This window comes from Topomyia yanbarensis, chromosome 2 (genome assembly GCF_030247195.1).
Source record: "Topomyia yanbarensis strain Yona2022 chromosome 2, ASM3024719v1, whole genome shotgun sequence".
NCBI lineage: Eukaryota > Metazoa > Arthropoda > Insecta > Diptera > Culicidae > Topomyia > Topomyia yanbarensis.
In genome coordinates this window covers 330,410,648-330,428,523 of record NC_080671.1, presented here as the reverse complement: position 1 = coordinate 330,428,523, position 17,876 = coordinate 330,410,648, and the positions used below count along the sequence as shown (strand labels likewise).

The 17,876-nt window shown below is 38.4% G+C and overlaps 1 protein-coding gene across 6 annotated transcripts in view; it reads left to right on the top strand.

Annotated features, from left to right (window-relative positions):
• The window catches only part of LOC131683894 (signal peptide peptidase-like 3), a 136,708-nt gene that overhangs the window by 86,109 nt on the left and 32,723 nt on the right, over nucleotides 1–17,876 (top strand). The window lies entirely within an intron of this gene.

The window sequence follows — 17,876 nt, the reverse complement described above, 5'->3', positions numbered from 1 at the left end:
AAATTAATTGGGCAAAAATATTTAAATAACAGACACTTTATGATCGATTTAAAAAGTGAGCAAAATGAGTATTCTGCTTTTTTGCTGTTATTAATTATGTTCAATGGGATAATGTTCATGAAAAGTATTGCGTTTCATACACGCAGAAAAATTACGCATATTTAAATCATAAATATGTGTTATTGAATACTATCATTTATTGTTTGTTACTTGAAACAGCAGACTTATTAGTCTGAAAATGTTTTTTTATTGCAACAACAATAAATTTTTGCTTTCAATAAAAACTTTTTTAATTTTAGTATATTTGTGTTAATTTCAATAAAATATTTATTAAAAAATAGAACAATAACTTTTTTTTATTCTTTTTTGTTTTTCGAGAGTTGTCCTACTGGAGCTGTAGAGCTAGGTTCTCGGAAGGGCTCCCCGTCAGAATCACATACTACAATTTGCAGACGAGACAGGCAATGGCGCCCACTAAAACACTGCTTTAGGCCAATTGTAGCGGGCCGTGATTCTGAATATGATATTCATTGTACGGTTCAGGTATGTGCGGGCGTAGGGACTCGCGATCGCGTGAATCATCGCGAATGGCTCAAGCATTTGTACGTTAACGCTTTCGATCGCGTGTGCGTTTGTATGTCGCGTGTGTTAACGTGTATGTAACTTCGCGTGTATAAATTCGATTTTATAACCGTAGGCCTCTCGCATGTTATCGTGTGTGTTCTTGGATAGTCGCGCGCGGACCGTGAATCTAATACTTTATTTTTGGTGTACGGCTCAGATGCTAAAAGAAAGTGAGATTTTCCATATCACTAGAGTTCCCGGTGATGTCGCCATGGAACGTGCTGTCTAGTGGATATCAGCTTTATTTTTTGATTGGTCCTACTGAATGTATGAAACTAAGTTATTAGGATAGAGAGTAATGGTTTCCGGGCGTGACCAATTCATGAGCGCGCGAAAACGAACGTAAGCTCGCGTTTGAGACAGCGTTTGAAACTCTCTAAGTGCTAAAACGTTCTCCTTATTACCGGGGTGTTATTAAGTTTGCGCGATCGCGAACGTAGGTGTGCGTTGTTAATCGCGAGCGGCTTAAGCATTCGTATGTAAACGCGTTTGTCACGTGTGCTCACGTTCGTGTGACTTCGCGTGTGCAAAACTGGATTTTGTAACCGAGTGACCATTCCTATATACGCGTGCGTTCTTGAATGGTCACGCGGACCTTCATTCTGAAAGGGGACGATCCATAAATGACGTAGCATTTTTGAGTGATTTTCAACACCCCCTCCCCCATCGTAGCATTTCGTCACAAATCTCTAAATACCCCCTGGCAATTACGTAGCTTGACGGTAATTCTCCCCCTGTCCCGTAAAAATTAAAAAAAAAAAAAAGAAAAACGATAGTTATTCCCCTTTAAAAAGCTACGTAGCATTACATGACCCCCTACCCCCCTGTCGTCACACATCATCACAAAATACAAAACTTCTCCCTCCCCCATATAATGCTACGTCATTTATGGATGATCCCTAGTTAGTTTTCGGTGTACAATTCACATTCTGACAGGGATTAAGCTACCCCATATCACTAGAGTCCTCGGTCATGTCACCATGTAACGAGGTGTCCAGTGGATATGAGAGCTTTCTTTTTTTTAATTGGTGCAAATGAAGGCATGGACCTAGTCTGCTGATATCACGGATAGAAACATCCGGAAGTGACCGATTCATAATCGTGCGACCGTGGGAGTTTTTAGGTTCACGCTTGAGACCGCGTTTGAAAATTTATAGGAGCTGAGACATTATCACCGGGATGTTATCATGTTTACGAGATTGCGGGTGTAGATACCGTGGATGGTCGCGAAGGGCTCAAGCATTTGCGTTGCGTTGCGAAGCACGGTGCTATTCGTAGATTGCATAATCATGTTGCCTATAGGTTGTTTAACTCATCTTGCTTATGAGATAAACGATCGGAACTGAGCTTTATCTCTTTTGAGTTCAGTCAACCAATAGCATGAGAATCGTCATTGCCGGCTACGACCTTCTTCACCGATACTTAGGATAGGGTAGGAAATGTTGATGTAATACCTACTTAAGGAAGGCCACCGACTCAGCGACGCTTCCATAGGTATTACGGAGTTGGATTGAGGGACAGGTATAGGTCTAGGATTCGCCACAAGCAGGCAATGCGACCACGAAATGGATATATTTTTATGCGGTGGGATGGTTAGTTTCCGAGTATACGAATACTCAGAGCAGTTATATTTAGTTATATTTTCCTTGTGTTTAAACTCTGGATAGCCGGCCATCTAGAGTGATTTACTTTTTCCTAAACTACAGCAATTTGGACTCCAAACGGCCGGCCGTGGGAGTATTGCTAAAACTGTAACTAATCTGCTATAATCGCGAACCGGTAGTATCGCGCGTAATGTGAAGAAAAACTAAGGAAAGTGCGAAATAATCGAGAAATAATATCAAGAATAAACAATTAGGTTCTTTACTGACACAGTTAACCTCACTTTTCTTGACGGTTCGCTTGTACTGTTTACATGGACTTAGAAAAAATTATGGACGACTAGATTCACTCGAAGCAAATCGTAAAGAACTTTTCTAAGTCCATGTACACAGTACAAGCGAACTGTCAAAAATGACCCCTCAGTTCATTTGTGACGTCAGCGTAAAATATTCAATATGCGATGTTTTAGAATGAATCGCGTGCATGAATGAGAATAAAACTTACGCATCAAACAATAACAAAAATAACTGGTTAGTATCCATATCGAAATTACAAAAGGGTTAAAATAAGTACTTGTCTTATCAACCCGATCTGTTAACGTGGTCAGTTTTCTGCTACTGATTTCCAGTCACAGGTGTTCAAATGCAACCGACATCCACCCCGTCATTTATGCACTCCATTTTGGTGTTGTCATCCTTTTACCATCAATCTGCATTTTTGTCTCACTCGTATTTCGAAGATATATTTTTCATCACATGCACACACTTCAAAACACTGCACAATTACTTAGCTCTTCGGAAGGCGTAACGCCACACTGCCGGCTCATTTAAATCGTTAAAAATACTATAATTTAGGCACCCGAAACTATTATTCATGCTCACGGAACAAAATTAGATTGGCTATCTGCTTCGAAATGTGTCTGTCACATTGAAACCTCTACTGAAACTAAAATTCCTGACCGACAATTGCATACACAATTATTTTGGCACTAGAAAAATAAATCGATCGCAAAATTTCAACCATTACCATCGCCTCCTGCGATCAAACTCCGGTCGCGAAGGGCTCAAGCATTTGTATATTAACGTGTTTGTCACGTTTATGTGACTTCGCGTGTATAGTTTCGATTTTATATTGATGTAGCGTGTATTCTTGTTTGATCGCGCTCGAACCGTGAATCTGATGCTTAATTTTTAGTGTATGGTACAGATGTTAGAAGAGAGTCCGTTTCCCATATCACTGGAGTTCCAGGTCATGTCACCATGGAACGTGTTGTTTAGTGAATATGAGCGTCACTTTTTTGATTGGTTCAACTGAAGATATTGGTTCAGACTGCTATGACCGAGGTAAGACTTCCTGACGTGACCGTTTCACGATCGCGCGAGTGGTGGGTTAATGTTTGAGACCGCATTTGGAAGTTTAAAGATGCTACGTTTACTTAAGTACCAAGTTTTTTTCACGTAGGCGAAATCGCGGTCGTAAGTATATGTGGCTTATGTTATCGCGAAAGCCATGAGCGTTTTTTACCTATATGAGTATAGATAGTGTATAGTAGAGATACACCAATAAAAGGAATCACAACATGCCGAATAAAGAAAAAAAGATGCAAAGAGCTTAATTAGAAGTGTATAAATTGACCGATACTATTTTGGTATACATCAGTAATGGAAAAGCAAACTAATAAATGTGCAAAAGTACAGACCAATGAAGTAGAATAAAAAAACACATGTAACATGCAATCAAACTCGTCTAAATGCAGCAAATGTTGTATATTTACCATTAACGACAATTGCATGCTGTTGGTCTTTCATCATGCTATGCTGGCCGGGAATGGATGACTCACGTGCGTCGGTAAATTCATTGTACCCTAATTTATCCAATCCGACTTTCCCGAATGAATAGAACCAAATGCGCAAATTGATCACCAGAAGTATTAGCAACTATTCTGTCATATAAGCCAGCTCTGCATCCATTCCCTGATCCAACTGTCACAAATATTCAGACGAACACATACATAGATAGACATACGACTAGCACATAACAATTGTACACTAGTACGAAAAACTACGATTATTACAAAGCGACAACTAATAGGTTTCTTTTTATGTATTTATTAAATTAATTTCATTATTAAATTAATTTAATTAGTATATGCACAATGACGAATTCGACCGATAAATGGACACACAATGACTCCCACTGTGAGCCCCGTCCACGAATACCGCCATCAACAATATTTGCAAACACGGCGCACAGCAAAAGTCAATGCACGACGACCCGCCAGTCGGCCACATCACCACGCACAGACCAGTGGTTGAGCGTTGGTATACGCAGGTGCAGAGTATGAATAAACATACAACATAAAAAAGGCGCGTAAGCCCTCTCAGTCTCCTCGGTGCACCACTATCGAGGCGTAATGCAACAACCATCTTAAAGTAGTTGTTCTTTAGCGCTGATGCACGCAATATGCCTGATGACGTTTGCAATACCGTCAAACCCCTCAACCTTGGGGAGGGAATAACTTTTTTTTATTGAGACAATATATAAATTTTATTGAAGTCAATAAATTTATTGTCTCCCGACCAATAATTTTATTTATTGCATTTAATCCATATTTTTATTGAACCTACAAATCTTTTTTCTGTGTGTACGTTTGGCGCAACGAAAAACACTCTCTACTTGGCAGAATCTGGATACTAAATAAGGGATCTATAATAATAGATTCGAGTCATCAAAGTCATCTCGGCGATCAAAGCAATTCCAGCTTACGGTACTGAAGATGAATATAAACCCTTATACCACTATGGTGGATCCCGAGCCGGTTGAGATTCAAACCCATAACCCCAAACATCATGGTAAACTCTATTTACCGCCTCTGTTCAGTTCTAACTAACTACGGACCAATAAATAAATCACAAGATGTGAGAAACCGAACATGACTGGTTTTTGTACATTATTCATGGGTTCATTGTGGATACAATGTGTGGATATGCTCTCATGCATTGCCTTTCACGGTGTGAGCCAACCTAGCGAACATTAGAAGTTACATCAATTCCACATAAACGATGTCGCTGTCGCATACAAAATTAGACGAACACGCAACTTTGTCCATTGTTTGAACAATTTTCGATTGTACTCGTTTCGTGTATATGAATCGGTCGGTATGTAGGTATGTACCTAAGTGTTGTTTGCAACGCGCTTTCAAATTGCTCAAAATTTGAATAAACTCTCTAGCTATGTGTCTGGTTGGTTTTTTTTCACTCGTGAATCTAGAATTTAATCGTGCGTGCACACTTGCTTAACAATGGCCATTTACTTCAATTATCAAAACTATCAAAATTTAAAGTAATGAAACAGTTGGAGGGTGGGGTTGCGTAATTGAATTAACTGAGCCAACCCAGTTGCTTCAAGGAAGAACTTTAAACCCAATCAACACGTGTGAAATATTCATTGTAGTTTAGTCCAGTAAACCACATACGGAACAACACTCTGGCACGAGTCGGTCGATATGGTAGACAGACAGTTAAAATTAGCTGTCTGTCGGCAGCGACGTGGGTATTATTACTTTTTTCGTTGTGCCCTATCATTTACATTTACCACCATTCACTTCCATGTACCTAGCAAGCTAGCTACCCAGATGATTCAACTCACGAATAGAGGAAAGCTTTTCATATGTCTGTCCGTACTCCAGAAGTAGAAGTTCGGAAACGAAATGCTTACCGAAGGACTCTGCGATTCGAGGTAATTGTTTTTATTGATAATGGTCGCACGCTAAAGTGGCCAGCTAAAGCTGTAGCTGTAAATGTTGCATGTCTGAGCTGTCATTGGCTGCTACTTCATTACGCGTTGCATTTAAAAGTCAGAGGAGCGAGTCGAACTGGAAGCTAGTTACTATGCTTAAATTCAAGCCTGAGCAATTATCTTTATAGCTTGCTTTAATAATACCTCTCTCGATTCATTCATTATGAACAATTGATTTTTGCAAATACACAATAAAATCAGTGGCTCCCAAAATGAAAAAAATTAATGTTTTATGTAGAAAATTCAACCAGATATTTATAAACTCACATTTATGTTGATAGCAAATACAGAAATCCTGTTTTAATCCACCTAGTGGTGCAATTGTGCCTTTCTCATTCATCCAAACTATGATGTAATGGCTGGTTATGTTCAATATAACATTTTGGAAATGTCTATTACATTCTTATTGCACTTGATGAGCATATATAAGTGCACGACTGTGACGACCCTGATAAGCATCATGTCGATACTGACACACTTGAAACAAACAAAAATATAAGATTTATATAGTTTAATCAGCGCGAGCTCAATGTTGTCTTCATATTAACTTCATGGTGGAGAAGGGAAGGGATATAATTAGTGGGAGGGGAGGATGCGTCGGGAATCATCTTATTTTAGTATACGGGGTGGATGAAGGGAATGCATGTGGGATGTTGGTCTGAGAGGGTGAGAGGTGAGGGGGGGAGGTTGAGACGTAGGAGGGAGAGGGATAGATGGAGGATTCAGCACCGAACTTCATTTGAGACTAGGTTAGTGAAATTTGGTTCAGTCAGCACCGAAGTGGTTTTAGATCTGGAATTCGCCCGGAACCCCGGGACTTCCGGAATTATCGATAGTGGACAATACATTCTAATAATTTTTGATTCGCCATCAGTGATCTAGGCGTGCGAATCGAAGTAATTTGATGTTCATTTCAATAGATTTTAAACCTATGAGGTATTACGATTGTACCGGTTTATATGACAAATTCATATGTGACCGCAATAACCAACCTGTAACTCCGGAACCAAAAGTCAAAACTGAATGAAAATCAATAGCAGTCAATGGGAGTATTATATCTTTCATTTGAAATCAAGTTTGTAAACATCGGTCAAGAGTTTGCTGGAAAACAAGTGTGACACTAGCTCAGTAGCTTGGCGAGTTCCCAGGGGGCATCAAGATCCGTCATAGGTGACCAATGTGGTTTAAACTACTTTAATTGGTCATTTGTGATCCAGGCTCGCAAATCCAAGTAATATTGAAAGTATTTGAATATGTATTACATCATTCGGACATCATAGGGTTACTAGTTTATATGGGAATTTGCTGTGTGACCACACTCTTCAACCCGTAACTCCGGAACCGGAAGTCCGATCAATTAAAAATTCTATAGCGACTTATATATACCGTTCATTTGAAACTGAGTTTGTGCAGATCGGTTCAGCTATCTCTGAGAAAATTGAGTGACATTATTTGACACACACATACATACACACATACATACACCGCTTCACCGGAATCGCCGGACCGACCTCGACACTATACCGGGTAGCTCGTGAGTAGGCTAGATCCACCGTCGGGGATTAGACCGAGTAGACCGCATCGAATAGCCAGAAGTGGGTCGTTGGGGCGCCAGTGAACCGGAAGCTATGCTCCACCCGGAATCGCTGGATGGACCTCAGCATCTGTTGGCTGGCCGTTGAGTAGGCTAGGTCCACCGCCGGGGACTAGACCGATAAGACGAGGCGGGGAGCTTAATGGCTCACAGAAACGTACATCGGTATCGGGAGTAGTCTGCCGCCGGAGAATTCACGATAGGGTAGATTCCGCGCCGTGGACTACCCGACAGAATCGTAACGAAAAGGGGTGATAATTGGCTCACGAAACAAAAACCGGTAACGAACGAAATTCAGTTGTCGGGGAACTCTCAATCGGAGTAGGATAAGCGGTAAAGCTGGAAGATTTTAGTAGAGCTAAATGGCTCAAGAAAGCGGGTATCGGTGTCGGGGGGAATTCCTCCGTCGGGGAACTATCGGTCGGAGTAGGATGAGTTCACCGTTCAACACAAGAAGCATGAAAGGAATCGAGAGTTAAATCAAAGCTCATAGGTCGTGCCACTCCAAAAACCAAACGAGGCTCCGAGATAGAGCAGCAGAAAGAGGTGCGACGAAAGTGCAACGAACCCCCCCACGAAGTAATACGATGACGTAGTTCCGTGGGGAAGAAGGGCGTAAAAAGTAAGGATTTTTTTTAGTGGTTAGGCGCGAACATGTGTCGTGAGTCCCACACAGTGCCAATACACTACAGGCCAGGCTTTTGAAGCTTTTTCAACCTTACTATAAAACACACACACACATACACACAGACATTTTGCGATCTCGACGAACTGAATCGAATGGGATATGACACTCGGCCCACCGGGCCTCGGTTGGAAAATCAATTTTCGGAGTGATTGCATAGCCTTTCTTTATATGAGAAGGGCAAAAAGCTTACCTGGATGTGAAGCTAGCAAGTTTAAGATTGCATGAAAGCAAGAGTTCATAGTTTGGAAGGTAGGCACAAATTTGATCATGAGATTATTTTTAAAAATATGTGATTAAAATAAATTTAAATAATTGTTATATCAAATTAAACTTATATTACACAATGCTAGAGATTTTTTTTTCAAATTATTTAGTATTACCTTTCCAACGGTATATTACGCTATGTTTGTTTGCAAAAAAATATTATGCGGTTTTGGCAGGACTGTAGCGATAAATTACGGGCCCGGGGGGGTTCAGCGTAAGGACCCCCCCCCCCATCAGTGTAATAATCCATAATAAGCTCTAAATTTATTAGAATAAATATTTATCTACTATTATGTATGATGCAATGTGGAGAACTATCGGAGAATATTCTTAGTTTTGATAATTCCAATGATTTTTTTTTCATTTCAAAGGGTGTTACGGTAATTGTTTTTTTCGTTTATTTTTCGTACTAAGTGACTATCCCTGATGCCAGAGAGGTGACTTCACAACCAGTTATCGGTTCATCAACACATGGAACCTCAGAAAATCTGAACGACCACGGCTGGGATTGAACTCAGACCCGCTGGGCTGTGTGGTGGTTACACTTACCACTCAAATTGAGTCATACCACAATATTCCTTTAAATGGTCGCAGTGGAATCAAGGCTCTACAACTTACGCTTACCACTTAACCACCGGGGCCGTACATGATCAAAATTAGCAAATCAAATATTTTAACTACTGCCATCAAATTCTAAATGGCTGAATCCTCGTCCACTTTGCTCGTCACAGTTAGTTTATTTAAACAGTTTTGGGCCTTCTTCAGGTTCCGCTTAACGATGGACTAATATTCCACGATTGGGCTGAGCTCTAGTATGTTGGGAACGTTCTTGTCCTTGGGCGCCACCTGAATCTTGTCATACCCTGTTTTCCGTATTGGCAGTTTTTAAAATCCGGCCAAAATAGCGTGAAATAATCGTGTTGCTTCATGAAAACTAGCAGACGTTTTTCCATGTACTCTTTCACGTAAATTTCCTTGTTGACGTGCTCGATCACAATGAAAATGTCGCTTTTCAGGTACAGCAAGCCTGCCGAACCAGATATTTCTGTGTGAACTTCGACAGTTTCATACCCGAATAAATTTAACAATAGCATTTACCCTACAAACAATCATAAAACAATAAATATTATAGTTATTACTGTTTCAACATTGTTCGACGCAGATTATTACAATTTACAGAGATTTACAATAAAATTTCATGTAACAGTCAATTTTACTGTTCAGCAAAAAACTGATGCAGAAAATTCACATTAAATTTTACTGTTTTGGAGAAAAAATATGTGGAAAAAATTCTTTCAATGTTAAAATACATAGCCACTGTAAAAGTCACTTTTACATTGAAATTTACTGTAGAAACATTGAGGTTTATTGTTTTTGTATTGTAGCATAGCACTAGAATTTACTGTAAATTATTATAAAATTACTGTACTGTCACAGTAAAAATCATAGTTTTGTTACTGTACATTTCTATTCGGGTATGCTTGAAAATATCGGCCACTGTTCCTTCCGGTTGCCATTACGCTGGTGACAGTTGATTTGGTCACTTTTTTATGACTTCGCTAACTTGACGTGCAAGTAGTTCGGATTCAGGCTATACGCGAGCAAAATTTCTCTGTGTTGCTTATCTTGCTTGGACGACACTTTTATAACTGAAGAGCAAATTTCAAAATCGTTCAGCACGCAGGCAAATAAGGGTTTTGCAGATTTGCTGAATATCGTGCAAATAAATGTGTCAAGTTTCAGTCGGCAGTTTTGATCGTAAAACCTTTTATATCTACGAAATTTTTAGTCGTTTTTTGGGATAGCCGATTTATCAATATTTTTATATTTATCCAGGTGTCGGTAATGGGTGGATTTGTTTGAATTTTTGTCTGGATTCATCTAGAATTTGTTACAACACATGTGGCGAAGTCGGTGCGCTACAACATTACCAGCCTTTGCAAATACAACATCTCACTTTTTTGTTTTCGGGGAAAACTGATTCGGGTGTTTTTTGCGAGTCCTTCATTTATATAGTTTGGTACAAATTTTTTAAAGAACTCATAATCAAAATATTGCACAAATTGCAAAAATAGCAGCAAAATGGAAATGCAATAAATTAAAAAAATAAAAAGAGCATTCAATGGATGTAGAATTTAAAGAGATCAAAAGGACCAAAAAAGGAACAAACAATGAAAAACTAATAAATAGATAAAATAACGCAAAACGAGAAAGTTGAAAAATTAAATTTAAACTAATAGAAAAACATTAACAATAAGCAAATAGGAATTTGACAAAAATTGAATAAATAGGACATTAAATTGGTTAATATAGTAAAAAACGTCTAAGCAATAAAATGAAAAAATAAAATATCATGAGCATGAAAAACAGGGAAAACGGCAAAAGGAAGAAAAATGAATACACTAAAAAATATAAAAACAAAGCTACAAAAAAGTATACAAGTATTGAAAGCACGAAATGGATCCACTGAGGTAGACGTGAAAATACCAATAATGTAAAATGTTTGAAATATAAAAATTAGTAATAAAACATAAAATGGAAAGAATGAAAAAGATAAATTAGGGAAATGTTTAAAAAATTTCAAAATAGAAGGAATGATAAAGAACAAGAAAGGAATAAAACTATGAAAAATCAAAAAGTGGACAAGTTCTTTTTTATACAAACTCATTTAGAATTAAATATGTGCAATTAAATAATACAAATAGAAAAAAACAGTAACAATTGGATGAAATAGATTGAGGAAAGAATAGATAACAAGAACAAGTAGAAATAGAAAACAGACAGAAGTGAAATCATGGAGAACATGAAAAATCAAAATGCTTTAAAAGGAGAAAAATGAAAATGCTAGAAGAAAAGAGAAAAATAGGAATAATCCCATAATGAAACTTAAGACGAAATTTAACCTTCCGGAAGTCACGCTAGTGCATTGAGTGCACGCTGGTCTGAAAATCTAGCGAAATCGTCTTAGGGCACCAGTGGCTGCCCGTTCAGCGGGCCATAAGCGCGTCTTCCGGAGGATTAATAAACAAGTGGGTTTTATAAATAAATCTGTACAAAGTTAAAGTGGAAAAAATTAAATTTTGATGAAATGGAAAGCAGAAAACATTCACAGAACGCGAAAAGATCTAAATAAAATTATAGGAAAAATCACAAAATAGAAAACATGAAATTCAAAATGGTTTAAATTGGTTAAAAAGGAAGGTGCTAGAGATAATGGAACATAACAGTAAAAAAATGGGAGAATGTTGAAAAAATCCATATAAAAGGATAGCCTAAATTTCTGATAAATGGAGAGCAAAAAAATTCATATCACAAAAAAAAAGAAAACATGATTTTTAAGTACATGAGAGAAACCGAAAATGAAAATTATTGAAAAAGGGAAAATAGAGAAATACTAAAATAAGTTTATTGGAAAATATAAAGGAATACAAAAAAATAATGGACAATAAAAGTGGAATAAAATGAATAAAATCAATTGAACAAACAGACGAAAAAGAAACAAATGAAACGATAGATAGAATAAAAAAATGATGAAACGAACTAAAAAATGGGACAAATTTTAAAAAGGAAGCACAAATGGTAAAAATAAAAAGGGAAAATATAGGGCAAAATATACAAAAAATAAGATTAAACGGAGAAAGTGGAAAGAATAAAATTTTTGGATGAAGTGGAAAAAGAAACAAAAAAACAAATATGATACAATAGGAAAAGAACAAAAATTGGAAATAACAGAAACTTTAGATTATATGAAGGATATACAATTTCTCCGACGAAATGCCTAATGGGGGAAATTTGTTTAAATTGAGAAAGTTAAAGATGAAAAAACTTTCGGATTTTCGTATTTAAATCATATTTTCCAAGAAACACGAAACATTAGTATGGATCGTATTCTTCGTGGAATTTCATGTTCTTTCTTGATTTGTGGAGTCATTCAGAATTCTTTTATCAAGTCTTATTTGATCAATTGAGCACTCTAAAAGAAAGTTGCTGAGTTTTTCTCTTATTTGTAATAGATTCTTTTGTAATTCGTTTAGCAGATACGATGGATTGAAATAAGTAGAAATAGTAGTGATAAATCGCACTGAAAAGATAAGAAATCGCAATTGGTCGTATTTCAAACCATATGCAAAAAACCTATTTTAATCCACCTAGCGGTGCAATTGTGCCTTTCTCAATCATGAATCACGAGAATGTGAAAATTTTGAAAAAGAAAAAACAGCCATGGTAATATTGAACTGAAAAAAGGTGCGAAATCGGCAAAGTCCCAAAAAGTCGATTTTTATAAAAAAAAATTTTTCGAGATAACATAAAATCTCGACGTTTCATGCATTTTAAAGATGTTTGGCATCAAAAATACGAATTCGATTTCTGAAATTTCATGAGGTCCCCCCTTTGAAAAAAAAATTTGAGTTCCGGCTTATATGGGAATTTCATATGTGACCGGACGATTTAGTCTATATTTCCGGACCCATATAAGCGATCCGTGCGAAATTTTATTGACATCTATGGGGATATTATAGCTATCATTTGGGACTAAGTTTGTGAAAATCGGCCCAACCATTTTCGGGAAACTGATGTGAGTTCGTAAATTTTGAAAGATGGCCGCTTTTCCCGGGCACTTCCGGAACCGTCTATGGTGGTCAATGTAGTCAACGAAAGTTTGGTTGGCCGTCGGTGACCTAGAACAGCAAATTTAAGTTGTTTGAGAGACATTTTAGCGAAATTTTTACCTTTTTTGCTTTCATCGGAGTATCGGTTTGAATCACAATTTGCTATGTGATCGCACGCCACAACCTGTAACTCCGGAACCGGAAGTCGGATCGGGATGAAATTAAATAGCCATTTACGGGGACGCAATACCTTTCATTTGAGGCAAAGTTTAGTCGAATTGGTCTAGCCATCTCCGAGAAACCGATGTGACTGTTATTCTGAATTTAGATACTTCCGCCGGGGCTTCCGGAACCGAGGATGGTGGCCAATGTGGCCAAATAGACTTTGAATGGATGTTAGTGACCTAATACTACAAATCGAAGCAGTTGTGGTCATATTTTGGAAATTTTTTCGCCTTTATACATTCATTGCAGAATTTATTAAAATCGACATTTTCTGCGTGTTCGTACTTATCACCCTGTAATTCCGGAACCGGAAGTCGGATCCATTAGAAATTCAATAGCAGCCTATGGGAACGTTGCACCTTTCATTTGAGACTAAGTTTGTCAAAATCGGTTCAGCCATCTTTGAGAAAAATGAGTGACATTTTTGGTCACATACACACACACATACACACACATACATACATACACACACAGACATTTGCCGAACTCGACGAACTGAATCGAATGGTATATGTCACTCGGCCCTCCGGGCCTCCGTTAAAAAGTCGGTTTTCAGAGCAATTGCAATACCTTTCTATTGAGAAAGGCAAAAATGAACCAAAATTTTTGTTAAACCCATCCACAGATTGCAAAGTTTAGAATTATTTGGAAAAATACGAATCAAAATCGATTTCAAGAGCCCAGAACTTAAAGCACTTAAGAATTATTCAAATCGTCGTTTAAAATCAATGAAACAGTTATAGCAAAGAAAATAAATTTCTGTCTTTTAATACGCAATTTACAACAAAAGATCTGATGAATTTTTGCCCACCGCGCGTTAAAACAGTTTTTAAGTTCTAAGCTCAAAAGTTTTCTTTTGATTAGTCTTTCATGCAGTATTAACGTTATATCATTATTACCTTTTTTGTTACCGACTAAGTGAGTCAATTTTCCTTTTTTATGTTTTTAACTACATTCAATTAGCAAGGGACTGGAAAATGAAGCATATTTTTCAATATTAAGACTAAAAACGAGGAGATCTACCTCAAGGAGTGTCTACAGAAGCATCTGCTTCCTTTGTAGAAACAACGCTAGGGCTCTACGACCTTCTGGCCGGATCCAGCTTTGTGCTACTATTCAAATGTTGTCCTCGAGTGGTACGAAGCCAACGGGGTCCCTCTCGTACCCAAGGGCATGAACCCCTCAACGAAACGGAGATAAGATCCATAGAAAAATACTGGGCACTTATGGGGCAGGCACTACGGAAGCATCCCAAAGACGTCATATCTGAGGAAGACATGAAGAAAAAGTTGAATTCCGTACAGAAGAAGCTACAGCCAGATGTTGTACAGAACCTAATGAGTGGAGTTAAGCGTAAGGTACGAGCGTACGGTTATGGTATTGAAGTTGAATGACTCAAGGCCCTATAACCCCAACTTCTCGTAATCGGACAAAGGTCAAAAAGGTTCTGTTCGATTTGTGGGATTTTTTCACATTAGAAAAATTGCAAAATATATAATTTAGATCACGGAGCAGAAAAATTATAAAAAATAGGGGATTTCGGGGCCAACATGACCCAGTACCCCACTTTCTCGTATTTTTCTAGAAACAGAAATATCTCCATTCAAATAATAAGGTTTTTATTTTCTTTAAAAAGAGGTATAAATTGTAATTTTCTGATTGCTACTTCAAAAGTTATAGCATTTTATCTATTTTTCCTCCATATTTTCTCATAGCACCAATTTCGAAAATTTCAAGCGAAGTGGGTGGAAGTCGAGAATTGTCCAAATGATGTGAAATTTGGCATCTAAGCTTACTTTGACATTTGCCACAATATGAGAGGGGGGCATAGAGAATTCAAAAAAAATAGTGCTGTGCCTTAATGGTCAACAATGGCGAAGTAGACGGCGGCAAAATACTCCACATGTGCCAGTTACTTCTCGAGTATCTACATGGCTGATGGCCATCTGGCATCGATTTCGAAAACGGGACTCATGATGTTTTCGTTGATACGGTGGATATGAATGTATTCACCATTTCAGAACAATCGGTTCTCTCTCCAATACGGAAAACCAAATCGTCTTATGCTCCAGGGCTAAGTGCTATACTGTTCTGAAAAAATGTTTCGACATTTTAAAGATCCCTTTGGCATACCTTTTCAATGTGTCACTTCAGCAGCAAAAAAGCAAAAGTAACATTGAGAACTACCGGGGAATCACTGATGGTCGAGTCAAAAATTTTCGAATCGCTTATCAACGAGGTGCTGTTTTCCGCTAGTTGACATTACATAAGCGCTTTCCAGCAAGGATCAAGTTAGCTTCACATCGTATTGCACGGAAACAATATCCACTAAACTCCAGGTGGACACGGTCTAGGCAGATCTTAAGACCGCTTTCGACACAGCAAAATTAGATAAGCTAGTTTGTGCTGCGAGACTCTGCGACTGGCTTCGATACTGCCTTGTATACCGCGAGGTCGTTGTTCAAATTAGTGATAAGATGTCATCATCATTTTCTAATAATTCCGGAGTTCAAGGTAGTACACTAGGTCCGCTAGTATTTTCATTGTTCGTGAATGACGCATCTTCGTGCTAATGCGTGAAGGGAAACGGTTTTTCGCCGCTACAGCGTCTATATGATACATTTCACAACTGGTGTCAAAAAACTATGTGGATCGTTAGTGTTGCAAATTGTTTTGTCATCAGTTTTCATCGTACAAGATACATGTATAATTTCAACAAAAAATGAATGAAAAACAAAGGCAAATTAGTTTGATTGGTTAGGTATCACATTTAATTGTGGGAGCCAAATTACCATCAAACAGACAAGTTTTGGAAGTCTTTTTTATACACAGATTGGTAATCCTTGAAACTCCTTCTCTAGAACGCACCATCAATCGAATTTGCGTCGATAATGCTGCCACTCTTGCAGCAAATTCCAAGCTGAAAGTATCTAGTTCTCCGGGCCCTGATGACGTTCCCTCGAGTGCATCAGAGGGCTTCTTGAGCCACTACAGCGAGTCATCGTGCTATGACTCACTAGTGGAACCTTCTTTTCCTGCTGGAAAGCAGCGCACATGTTCCCAGTTCAGAAAAAATGAAACAAATCGAACATTGATAATTATCGGGGGTTCTCGTGTTTAAGTGCCATATCAAAACTATTCGAGCTGGTTGTATTAGATCCTATTTTCTTTCACTGTAAACACTACATTGCAGCAACACGGTTTTATGCCTAAATGATCGATAACGACCAACTTGCTCTCATTCACAACATATGTACTCGATGGATTTACTGACGGATTGCAAACCGATGCTATTTACATGGACCTATCGGCGGCCTTCGACAAAATCAACCATGATATCGTAATAGAGAAGCTGGGCAAATTCGGTATTCATGGACAACTCCTGCGCTGGTTTCGTTCCTACCTCGATGGAAGGCAATTCCAAATCAGCATTAAGGACTGTCTTCACTACACCCGGCATCTCACAAGGAAGCCATCTCGGTCCAGCAATATTCCTCCTCTACTTTAAAGACATCAATATCAAATTACAAAGTCCCTGTCTTTCTTTTACTCATGACGTGAAAAGTTTTCGACAAATACGGGATAAAACCGATGTCGAGTTTCTTCAGAGTGAACTGGAGAGCTTTAGTACGTGGTGTAACCTAAACAGGATAGTTTTATAGCCGAGTAAATGCTCAATCGTTACGTTCACGCGGAAACGCTATCCGATTCAGTTTAACTACCATTTATTCGACTCGAGCATTCCAAGAAACTCTCACGCCAAGGCTGGTGGAGTCATCATGGATTCAGCACCACACACTTCGTACAACGTGGATAAGGCACGAAGGCAGCTTGGGTTCATTTGCCAAATATCTAAAAACTTTAGGGACGTATATTGTTTAAAATCACTCTATTGCGCGCTGGTTCGTTCAGCACTAGATTAATGTTGCTGTTCGTAATCCGTACTACCAAAATGGTGTTGACAGAATCGAGGCCGTCCAACGCCGGTCCATACGCATTGCACTCCGACATTTTCCTTGGCAAAAAAGATTTCAACTGCCGACCTACGAAAACCGGTGTCAGTTAGTACAGCTCGATACTCTAGGTATCCGGAAGGTCTGCTATCGAGCCCTGTTCGTCTCGGACTTACTGCCTGCCAGGGTGGATTGTCCTACAATCTTCGAACGTCTGGATCTTCAAGCCCGCGCTCGACCTCTACGCAATAACTCTCTTCTGTGTGTTCCGTTCAGAACTATGATCGCCAACCAACTGTGATCGCCAGAGCACTGTTACCGGACCCAACCGTATTTTTAAAAGTGTGGCGACGGCCTTTCACTTCAACCGGACGAGGAATTTGTTTAAAACTAAAATATTATCTATTCTGAAATGTAATTAGTTTAAGCAACCACCGTTGGAGCCAAGGAGTCTGATGGTGAAGGTACAACAAATACACAATAAACAATAATAAACATCTCCCTGTGTTAAAATTAAA